This window comes from Haemaphysalis longicornis, unplaced genomic scaffold (genome assembly GCF_048455015.1).
Source record: "Haemaphysalis longicornis isolate Haplotype H1 unplaced genomic scaffold, Haemaphysalis longicornis Haplotype H1 scaffold_9, whole genome shotgun sequence".
NCBI classification, from domain to species: Eukaryota; Metazoa; Arthropoda; class Arachnida; order Ixodida; family Ixodidae; genus Haemaphysalis; species Haemaphysalis longicornis.
In genome coordinates, this window is record NW_027526460.1 from 148,506,386 (window position 1) to 148,517,060 (window position 10,675).

A 10,675-nucleotide genomic window follows, 5' to 3' on the forward strand; every position below is an offset into this window, starting at 1 on the left:
ACGTGCATTTTAAAATAATCACAAACATTATAGCCACAAAATTAATTTTTACAAGTTGTAGACATTGCCCGTTACACCAGACATTGGACTACACTGTCAAGAGCTTTGACATCTACAATGACGTCTACAAAGCAAGCTTATACTGGTAGAATGTTTCATACCATAATTACTGTGTGTTCAGAGCTCACGTGTGAAGTATGGATACTGCTGCTTCAGCAAGAACCGAGGATGAGCACCCTTCCTGGTTCTGAAAAAAAATAACAGAGGAAATGCCTTAAGCAGGATTCTGAAACGGGGTTGAATGAAACAAGAATGAACAAGAAATTCTTTCAAAACATGTAAAGCAATGCAAACAAATATTTATTTCAACTTATTTCTACAAAAGACCACCTCATGAAGACTGGTGGTGGGGTATTGGCTCAAAAAAAAAAAAAAGCAGAGAGCACTTATACAAATGCTACAGGGAGCCTTCGCAGCCAACAATTGTTTGAACACACCTAAACTAATCACTGTTCAACAAACTCATAAAAAATGTTTGAATGCATAAAAAACCAGTGGTAAACACAGGAAACAGTTAAAACAGAATGACGGCACAAGTTTGTCCCGTCGTTCTCTTCTGTGTCCTGGGTTTTCCTATGGTTTTTCATCCATTCAAACATGTACCAGCTAGCCCAGTCCAACGCCTTGGTATCATAAAAATATGGATAGTCAATCCTTACACAAAGTTGAAAAAAAAAAAAAGAAAGTATAAAGTAGGTGACAAAATTAAAACGACAGCAAATTGGTTGGCTTTTAATTTTAAATGATAATATAAAAAATAATGGCATGAATGAAAGTGAGCAGCACGCGAAGTACCTTGTTGTTAGCCCGACATTCCACTTTGAAGCAAAATGTCCGCTTTCAACACTACATAGGCTAAACATGCAATGAGGCATTCCTTTAGGCACACAAAATATACCATAATTGTTAAAAAAGCTACGAATTAGTTGAAAAAACCTGACCACGACAAATTGGAATTAGTGACTAGATACAGTTTCAGAAATACACAGCGACATCATATAAAAATATATGGTTCCCATACAAAGATTGATCATAACAAAAATTAAGGACATTTATCAGACTGGCATCAATGTGCAAAGCAGCTTAATGAAGGAAGACGGTCTTCACTAAAAACATGTTAATATTGGGAGCTCATGTGCTTCCCTGCAAGTTGGGTGTGTAAACCCACTGACATCTTAACTAACCCGCCTGAATCATCACTTGATAGACATTGAGGAATTTTACGAATTGGTTTATTGTAGCCAGCTGTCTAGTTTATTTCCCTATTTTTCTTGGCATTTCGTGTCTAATTCTAAATTTGGTGACTAGATAGCTTTTACTATGGTCATGCACTGGTGACAACGAATATTTGATTTTACTTTAAAAAAATTTCAGTTTTGTTTATTGCTCACCAGCCAACGATCTGAAATATCAGAGGTGCTTAAAACGTATGTTGGCATTTCCTTCCTGCAGTGTAGTACAACTAATCATGACTTTTACCATAATTTGTTCACAAATCGTAATATGTGGAAAGTATTCAGCTTAATGAAAATGTCATTTCAGAAGCATGCACAATCAACAAGGCCTCAATGACTCTCATGACGTGGTCCACTTGTTTCTGTCACAAATAACCTGAGTGCAGACACATTCCACCGAAGACGAAGGTAACATGCCCTCTTGGGTGATGAATATTTAAAAAGCCTTACGAGTAAATTTGCTGCTGAGCACGTGAAATTGTGGCATTAAAACAAAAGATCCCTCTGCGGCATCTTTCACTTGGAGGAGCGCTTGACCACAAACTTTGAGAAGCTGGAAAATGCTCCATGAACCGCTCCAGCCAGCAGAAGCGATGCAGGACACAAGTTGGTAGGCGGACCGTTGGCATCCTGCGATTGTGAAGATATTTCTGTTTAGTAGATGCTCTTCTTTTTGTACCACTGTTTATTTCACCTTTAACAAGCAGCTGAACTCCTTAACGTTCGCATAATAAAATGCTGCAATGCGGAACAGTTAGCAGGGTTACCTCAATTTTGCTTTTCTACGAATTAACACAATGTAGGTAATCTGCACACAACTACAATCAAACTACAATTTTCACCTACTTCACTGCTAACATCAGCGTTTGACTGCTCAAGCACAAATACAGGTTAGACATGTGAGCAATCTGCTAAACGTATCCCCACAAACTGAACAATCAGGCATCAGAAATCGGCAAGGAAGGAGGTGTCACGTTTAAATGGCACTTTTTTTGTTCAAAACATAAACAACACCTGGAAGCTTGAAGCGTGAGAGGGGGTCTTTCACGCTGACAATGTCAGAACATAGCTTGCTAGTGGGCACCTGCACGATGTGCACAATGTGTTTCTTGAAAATGCGTGCGAAAGTTTGATTGATGTGTAGGACGAGAATTGCAGCACGTTTTGACACAGGCCTTGTGGACGCTTCTGCCTGCTAATGTCAATGTGGATTCTTGCTAGTCGCCCTCTTCGCTTCTTTCTGAATATAATGCTTTAGGCATTATATTCAGGACAACGACTGCATCAAAACGTGCAGCAATTACCTACGTTCCACACATCGGTGAAACTCTCGCACACATTTTCAAGACACGCAGTGCATACATTGTGCATGTGCCCACTACAAGCTGCGTTCTGACATTGTCAGCGTGAGAGACCCCCTCTCACGCTCCAAGCTTCCGGGTATTGTTTATTAGATTCCATGCGCTGAATGCAAATCAGTGTACATTGGCGAAACGGGCAATCTGCACAGAAGATTAATGCAGCACTGGAACGAAGTGAACAAGGGCCCTGCAAAAACAAGTCCACTGGCAGAGCACCGTGAGAGGACGGCACACGTGGTCGACTGGAACAAGACAAAATTACTGACAACTGAGTGCAATCTATCTTCTCGATTACTGCTCGAGTCCCTCATTGTTCAGACGACGCCCAACATTATCAACATAATGGATGGCAATCTGCACCATATCTATGCAAACTCATTGCGCCGCGTAATGCCCAATATATAGCTTCGTTTTCCACGACACATGCTCACCGTGAACAAGCAACAAACCGTTAAATGGCTTTCTTGACTTGGTCAGTGACCTACGTTTCATCACTGCAATAATGCTTTTACCTGCCTACACGGCATTCCGTCAAACACTGGACTACACCACATGAGCCATTGGCGTTCTTAACCTGCACCAGAGTATATAACCTTTCACTACTGCTATGAGATAGACCCATAAACGCACTTCAATATGGCCTTTATATTTAGCTCTTGGAAACATTATGTATAATTTTACCTTTAAGTTGCACCTGCTACAGCAGCTGGTACTATACCAAAAACATGAAAAAAAAACCGGTGGTTTAACACGCCAAAGCTACACTTGGGATATGGGGAGCACTGTAGGGGAAGGCTTCGCATTAATTTTGACCATCTGGGTATTTTTGTGCGCATCGAAATCTCCAAACACGGGCGTCTTTACGTGTTGCCTCCATCTGAAAAGCGGCTACACCAAGCGGTATCTAACCGACATTCGCCTCCACAGCACACCACCCTTGCCACGGCAGTGGGTTAAACATATGAAATAAAGCGAGTTTTGGAGTGCAAATGAAAATATTAATCACACGTCTTATTTTCCCAATCGATGTACCTTTTGAAATCCACCATGCAATCCCCCCTCCCCTACCGGTCTACCAAAACACCTTTGTCTCAAGAGGTAATCAGGCTGTTGTTAATGAAGTAAGTATTTACAATCCGGGACTTGCCACCGTTAAAGTCATGCACTTTGTTTTAGAGATAAGCGACATTAGCCATTTGCAGCACCAGGAGTTAATTGTGTTAAGATCAGATTGAAAGCATTGACGGTAGTAGTTGAAAGAAATTGTGTGATAAATTACATCATCTGCAAATAGACCTACATGGGAGGATATGCAACATGGAAGATAGACCAAGCAACCTGCCTGGGGGGACAACAAAGTGGCACGAGCAAAAGAAGTATATAGTTATTAGAAGTAAACTGCATTTGAGAAGAATGAAAATCTTTTGCTCAAGTGAGGACATTAGGGTGAAGTTTGAGAAGTAGTCTGTGGTGTGCAATGCGATTGAATGCTTTAGAAAAATCGAGAAAAACTACCGCAGTTTGTAAGCCTGTGTCAATGGATCAATGTAGATCGTGAACAAATCCTGAAAGTTGTGTTTCTCAAGTAACCCTTGTGAAAACCGTGGTGTACTCGAATGTGATATTGTGATTTTATAAATAATTAGCGACCTGAGAGTGGATGAAATGTTTCCTGACCTTGCATATGGTGCTTGTTAGGGAAATTTAATGGTGAAGTACCGTCTCCTGATTTAAAGACTGGTGCTACCTCGACTATCTTCCAACCATTGAGATTAGTGCCTGTCATGAGAGACTGCGAAAAAAGCGCTGTCAGAATTCTACAGACTGCGGGATGTACTTTTCGGTATAGTATGATTATTACCAGTATGATCTGTTTGTATTGCAAGTTTAAAACCATATCGAAAGATCCTAAATGTTTGCTTGGCTTGATTACATACAAATACTTGCTTCAAAGTCAGTTCAATTTCTCTTCTTGCCCTTTAGTCGTCAGCCCCAGATTCTCTTCAATATCTCTGCTAAGCAATGACACGCTCCATACGCACAGCACTGCTTCATGAAAATGTTTCAAATAATCAGAGGCCACAGCACTGCTAACAGGTATACATCATGGCAAGTTCCACAACATGCAATGACTAACCTGAAAATACATAATCGGTGGGTGCACCGATATGGCAGCAGTGCCTGGACCGATGTGTCGAGCAAATGCGCTGACTTCTGAACGGGTGGTCCAAGCGGCCAGATGATGGATGAATGACCATTCCTGGCGGCAAAGCGTACGGAGCACCAACGAAAGGCCAGGCAGTACTTGGGTACAGCAGGTGCAGTGTCGGTTGGCCAAGGGAGGCCTGGCAAAGCCTTTGAAACTGGACTGGAACGCAGCTGACCCAGGACAGCCAGCAGCAGCACCTGCAGGTGCATAATCTGTGAGTGTGCTGACACTTGTTGAAATACAAGAAGAGCACACACAAAGCACGAATGCTTACATCAAGTATATTTTTAATCGTTTAAAGACAGTAACCTCCAAGGCACTAATAAGAACATTCCCGGAACACCCCAAGTGAAATTTAGGTTACAGTAAGAATGTATTTATTAGACCCGCAGGTACTGTGAGTGGGGTATGCATGATATATGCAAAGCTAGCTACTGAGCTAATTTGCATGGAACGCATGCTAGCAGCTCATCTGTATCCCTTGCTTTCAATCGGAACTGGTGTGTGATAGTTGAGGCTCCTCCATTTCAATGTCTGACTTGTATCTGCACGTTCAATTCTCCAATATAAATCGAGTTGAGTGAGTGCCTACAGCTTTCTTGTTAGTCTCTGTATGGCCTGCGGTTTTGCGAAAATGAGAACTTGCGAATTGGCTCAATTTTCTGCACTAATTTAAACAATACATATGCCTCTGATATCAAGCCCCAGACTTCCCGAGAGCTACTCTGACAGAATCGGCAGGCGCCTCGTAGGCGTTGTGAAATCTCCCCCACTACCCCGAGACTATGCTAACTCCCTGCGAGGCCACATGCGCGCATTTCACCTTCAATTTGCACGTATGTGAATTCTATACCTCTATGAACTCTCAGACGGGCGTCGTCATATTCGTGCCGGACTCGTGAAACTCGGCAACGTAAATTACCGCACTCGCTCGCTGGCGCGCGGCCCGAACTCTCTCACCGTTTCCGGCCCTTGCATACTATTTTCTCCACCTTGCACTTTGTAAATTCTCATGTTTAACTACACCTCGTGCGCCCTCATCTCTTGCCTGCTTTTCTTCCAGCACAACTCCGTCAGCACCCGGTCGACGCGTACGCTGTCGGGGCGCGTTGGCGAGCGAGTACGGCAATTTCGCTGTTGTCGAGCTTCACGAGAACAGCACACATATCGCGGCCCGAAGACCGCGAGGCGTACGGTCGCCGGTCTCGCGAGCGCAATAGCTGCGAAGCGCACTGCACGGAATTCGTGAAAGGGGGGGGGGGGGGGGGGGGGAGAGACGCCAGCCATGGAATCGCGTGTACGCGTTTTCACATGCACTTCCAGGGAACCTCCTGTTCATGTTATTTCTTGGTATACCGCGGGTATTCACGAGGGAGGACTAATCACAGCGTTGTGCCACTCACGCGAAATTGCGACTGCGATCTGCAACCGCAAAGGCACTGTTTGAGAGACACATAAACAAACGCCCCGGTGTTAAAGAGCCTTGCGTGATGTGAAATTATTAGCAGCCGTGTACAATAGCGCGAGCATCGTAGCCAAGGTCTAGCTTCAGCGTAAATTGATGCTGACTTCTGCGGAAACGGTGGACTGGGCGCCAAACAAGTATACTAACTCACGTAGGCTCTCAGAGCAAACGAGATGGGGGTTTAGCGAATTACTGACCCATAAACACCAGAACTCGTTCCAACCAAATACAGAATAATAAAAAATGCGTACTTACCCGAGCAAAAACGATGTTTCCAACGTAAAATTCTCCTTCACTGTCGTCTTCATCTCGCGGACACACGAACACGCTTTGTTCTGATGCAATGTCATCCACTTTTGACGCGCAGTATTTTATCCGGCGATGATCGTTCTTCCGAGGTCCCCATGTTCAACACACGCGTAGGTTAGAAGGGTAGACATCACCCATAAAGCTTCTATAACTATGATTTAAGCTTGAAATAGATAAAACAGATTAAATCACGCCACCAACCACTCGGCGCAAAACGCCATGAAAAAACACACACAAAAGTGAGAGATAGTTGCCAGACTTCAAATGCAGCACCTCTACGTTTGACGAAAATTGTGTTACTACTGTAATGTTGGTAATTATCTTTCTGCTTTCAAAGTCTGAAATGTGTTTATAACTTAAATTTAAGGTTTCTAAACACAAAAAGTGAATACACATAAAGTACTTGACATATATACTGATATTGTAAAGAGGTTTGACGTTTGTTTTGGTTTTGTTTTCACGGCGGGCTTCTCAAGAGAGAACGTGCGAGAAAACGAGCTACTTTGGGTTTAGGAAGAGGGCGGTAAATGTCGGCGTGATAGAAAGCAAGGAACAGGTGCTTACCCTGGTCGTTAAAAAAGGAGCTAATGAAACCCTCACGTAAAAAAAAAAAAAAAAACACGTTCGACGAGGAATCGAACCATTGACCTACAAAACAGTAAACAGACGCGTTAACAAATAGCTATGTCGGCGGGCGTTGTATGAGGCGCCTAAAACAACTCTATACTTACGTAAGTTGTCAACGAATATTGTTGCTTGTGTCTAGTCATCGCCTCCTTTAACGATGGTCTAGTTTATGCTGCATTTTTGAAATTCTGGCTGTCCTAACGCTTGTTTCTCACGCACCGGACTTGCAGACGAGGCCGCATTGCTAGCGCTGCAAGCGATTGAGCCAAAGCTCCATTATTTGACTCAAGAAAAGCTATCGCAGTCAACCCGACCTTTTCTGCGCAAGCCACGGCAGCCACGAAATAAATGGAATGTGCCGTTAGAATTATGGCGTTGATAACGCTTGTTTGACCGGCACCGTCTTGCAGACAAGCAACGTCGCTCTAATACTACAAGCGATGTCACTCCTGGCATGTCAGGCGCATCAAACCCATCGTGTAAAACGACTGCTAACAGTGCGAAAACCTCTGAGTTTGTAACAAGTGGGGATTTGCGGTGGCGGCGACGTAATAGGTACAGCAAGCAGGTAGGCAGAACAGCAGCGTAGGGTTACAAACTTTCCCCGAAAAAAAAAACGGGCCTTCCGTGGGGGGGGGGGGGGGGCGGAGGGGGGATTGTGTTGAAAAAAGACGCCATGTTTTTTAACATGCAGTGCCATTTATTGTAGTGTTTTCTTAGAGAGAAATCAACATAACGTTTGTACTGAAAGTGATTGAGAGCTTGGTTAATCGCTCTGCATGTGCTTCACTGAAAAGTAACCGCAATTGCTGACCGCGGCGGTAGAATTTCGTGTTTTTGTTCTTCCCTTAGGTCCCCCTCCATCTGAGGCAGCGCGCTCGCCCGCGTATTTTCTCTGCTCGCGTGTCTTTGCGCAGCTTGTCGACATAGGCGTGCGCAGAGTTCTCAATTTGGGGGGGCAAAGTCTTACCGCTGCGCCCCCCCCCCCCCCCCCCAGAGCAACTCCCGACCTCTTCTCACTGAAGGCCTTGCGGTGCGAACGCAGTGCAAAGAGGGATGGTTATAAAATTTTTATTCAATGTGATTGAATTGCAACACACACAAAATATTTCTGAGCAGAAATTTTACTTTCATGTGTTACATCGGCAAGGCAAGGGGCAAATTTGGCGCCCCCTTCAGATGATTAGGGGGGCGGCCGCCCCCCCTGCCCCCTGTGCGCACGCCTATGCTTGTCGACACGTATTTATCGTCTTAGTTGTTGAATTGACGCTTATAAAACGCCAAAACGTGCATAATCACGGCACAAAAGCCAAAAAACCGGCTGATGACGGCTGGTTTTAGATATGGACCGGCAACCGGCCCGCTGTTTAAAAAACCGGTAGGGCCGGTCCAAAACCAGGAAGGTGGCAACCCTACGGCAGCGACGAGCGAAAATGATTTTACACGACCGCCCCCGTCGGCCTGCGCAAAAAAGGAAGATAGAACCCCTGCATACACGCCCTCGAAGAAAGCTGTACAGCCGATTCAGTTTGTTGTGGACGAAGAGCAACCGAGGCTGCAGCCACAAACGATTGCGCTTGCCGTGGTATGAGCCAAAGCATATCTTCACATAGTTATGTTATCGTCCGTCTGACTGTTACTTACTGAAGGGAAAATTCAGAACACGTCTATGCCAGACATAGACGCTGCTGTTTAGGCCCTAAAAACCACCTTCAGGGCGTCTGTCGGTTCTGTCTGATGGCGCGCTCGCGCCGCTGATTACGAACGAGGCGTCTGTTGGCGTTGACTTATCGTGTTGGCGAGCCGGTAAACGCCATCACGGTTAAACTCCCTGTTGGAAGACTACGCTGTTGGGACGATAGAGTGCCGACAGAGCTTCTTATTGGCCCCACAAACGCCATCAAGGTTAAACTCCCTGTTGGAAGACTAGGCTATTGGAACGACAGAGTGCCGACAGAACTTCGTATTGGCCCCACAGGCGTTCTGTGAGCCCAACAAGAAAGTCTTGTTGGAATTTTTGCCCGGGGCATAATAATACGGGAACAAATTCTTAGGTAAATTCGATTTCGTTGAGGACACCGATGCCTCGCGTAAAAGTTTTATTTATAGGACTACAAGAGGCATTTTGTAGCCTTTCCTTCCCGTGCACCCAGACATCGAAACGAACCTTGTGATACACTCGAAGCAGTAGATTAGTGCAGAGTGGAATTTAAACATTCAGCACGTTTTGTTCAATTTATGAACAGCAATTTTAGAGCCTTTCCCCTGGTCTATGTGGAGAGTTCATATTTATTCTCTCAACGGGCGGTGAAATAGTGCAATGTGCGGTTTAAACATTCAGCCTGTTTTTGTGCAATTTTGCATGCTTGCATTCACACACCGTTCTTGTAGGCACCCTAACGATAAGGTGCCGTGGTAACACCCCAATCGAGAAGAAATACTTTTTAGCACCCCTTTAACGGTCGTAGCACCCTATGAAACTGTTGATTACACCCCTGAATTTTGGCACCCTCGAGGTGGGGTGCCCGAGCAATATTTGGGTGCTTGAAAGGTGCGAAAAGGGTGCAAAATGTTCAGTACACCCTCCTTGCACCTTAAAGGGTGTAAAAATGTTAAGATTTACACCCCTTAATATGTGGCACCCTCATGATTGGGTGCCGGAGCAATGTTTTAGTCCTTAAAAGGTGCAAAAAGGGTGCAAAATGTTGAGTGCACCCTTTTAGCACCTTTAAGGGTGTTAAAAAGTTTAGTGTGCATATACTGGTTTCATTTTAGTTCGTTTGTGCTCATAATCAATGCGTTGCTCGATTTTTGAGAGACTGGTCTTGATAATTTGCACCTGCGGCGCTCGAACCCAGGTGAGGATTCGGCATGTGAATTACCGGAAATTTATTTCAATGCGCCGTGGTGGCTCAAGTGGCTAACGGGTTGTGCTCCTGAGCACGAGGTCGCGGGTTCGATTCCCAGATTTCGGCACGCGTTGATACCCAGCTGGTCAAAATTAATCCGGAGACCTAGGGCGCGCCTCATCGCCTTTGAAGCGTCGGCGCGTTAAATCCTACTATGAATTCAATGAAAGTTTATTTTATGAAAGAACTCGGTCGATGCGGTAAGCGGTATCCCGATAGCTTGCTGTAAGCTCGCCTAATGAGAGCGTCGATTTTGTGTTCTTCGTCCTTTTTAACGTCTAAGAACGGAGTGACATACGTTATCCTGCTTAAAACAAAAGTTTCAACTAATCTTACTAGATTGAGTTCCTTCATGCCGTGATGGCGGTTTGCAATACGGGAAATGAGTCGGGTGACTTGAGAGACCTTCTTTTTGAGAGCGAGGATGGTTTCGGAATTGTGTCCGTTTGCCTGTATGCGAAGGCCAAGGATCCGTATGCTTTTCACTAATCAATGAAAGT

General features: G+C 44.7%; 1 long non-coding RNA gene across 1 annotated transcript; it reads right to left on the minus strand.

The window, feature by feature from the left end:
* Positions 1-331: 331 nt before the first annotated feature.
* Positions 332-7,001, minus strand: LOC144151848 (uncharacterized). Its single transcript, XR_013318988.1, has 3 exons — positions 6,586-7,001; positions 4,794-5,062; positions 332-1,925 (listed from the first exon to the last, which is right to left on the minus strand). It is a non-coding gene; the product is annotated as an uncharacterized LOC144151848 (long non-coding RNA).
* Between the last annotated feature and the right edge of the window lie 3,674 nt (positions 7,002-10,675).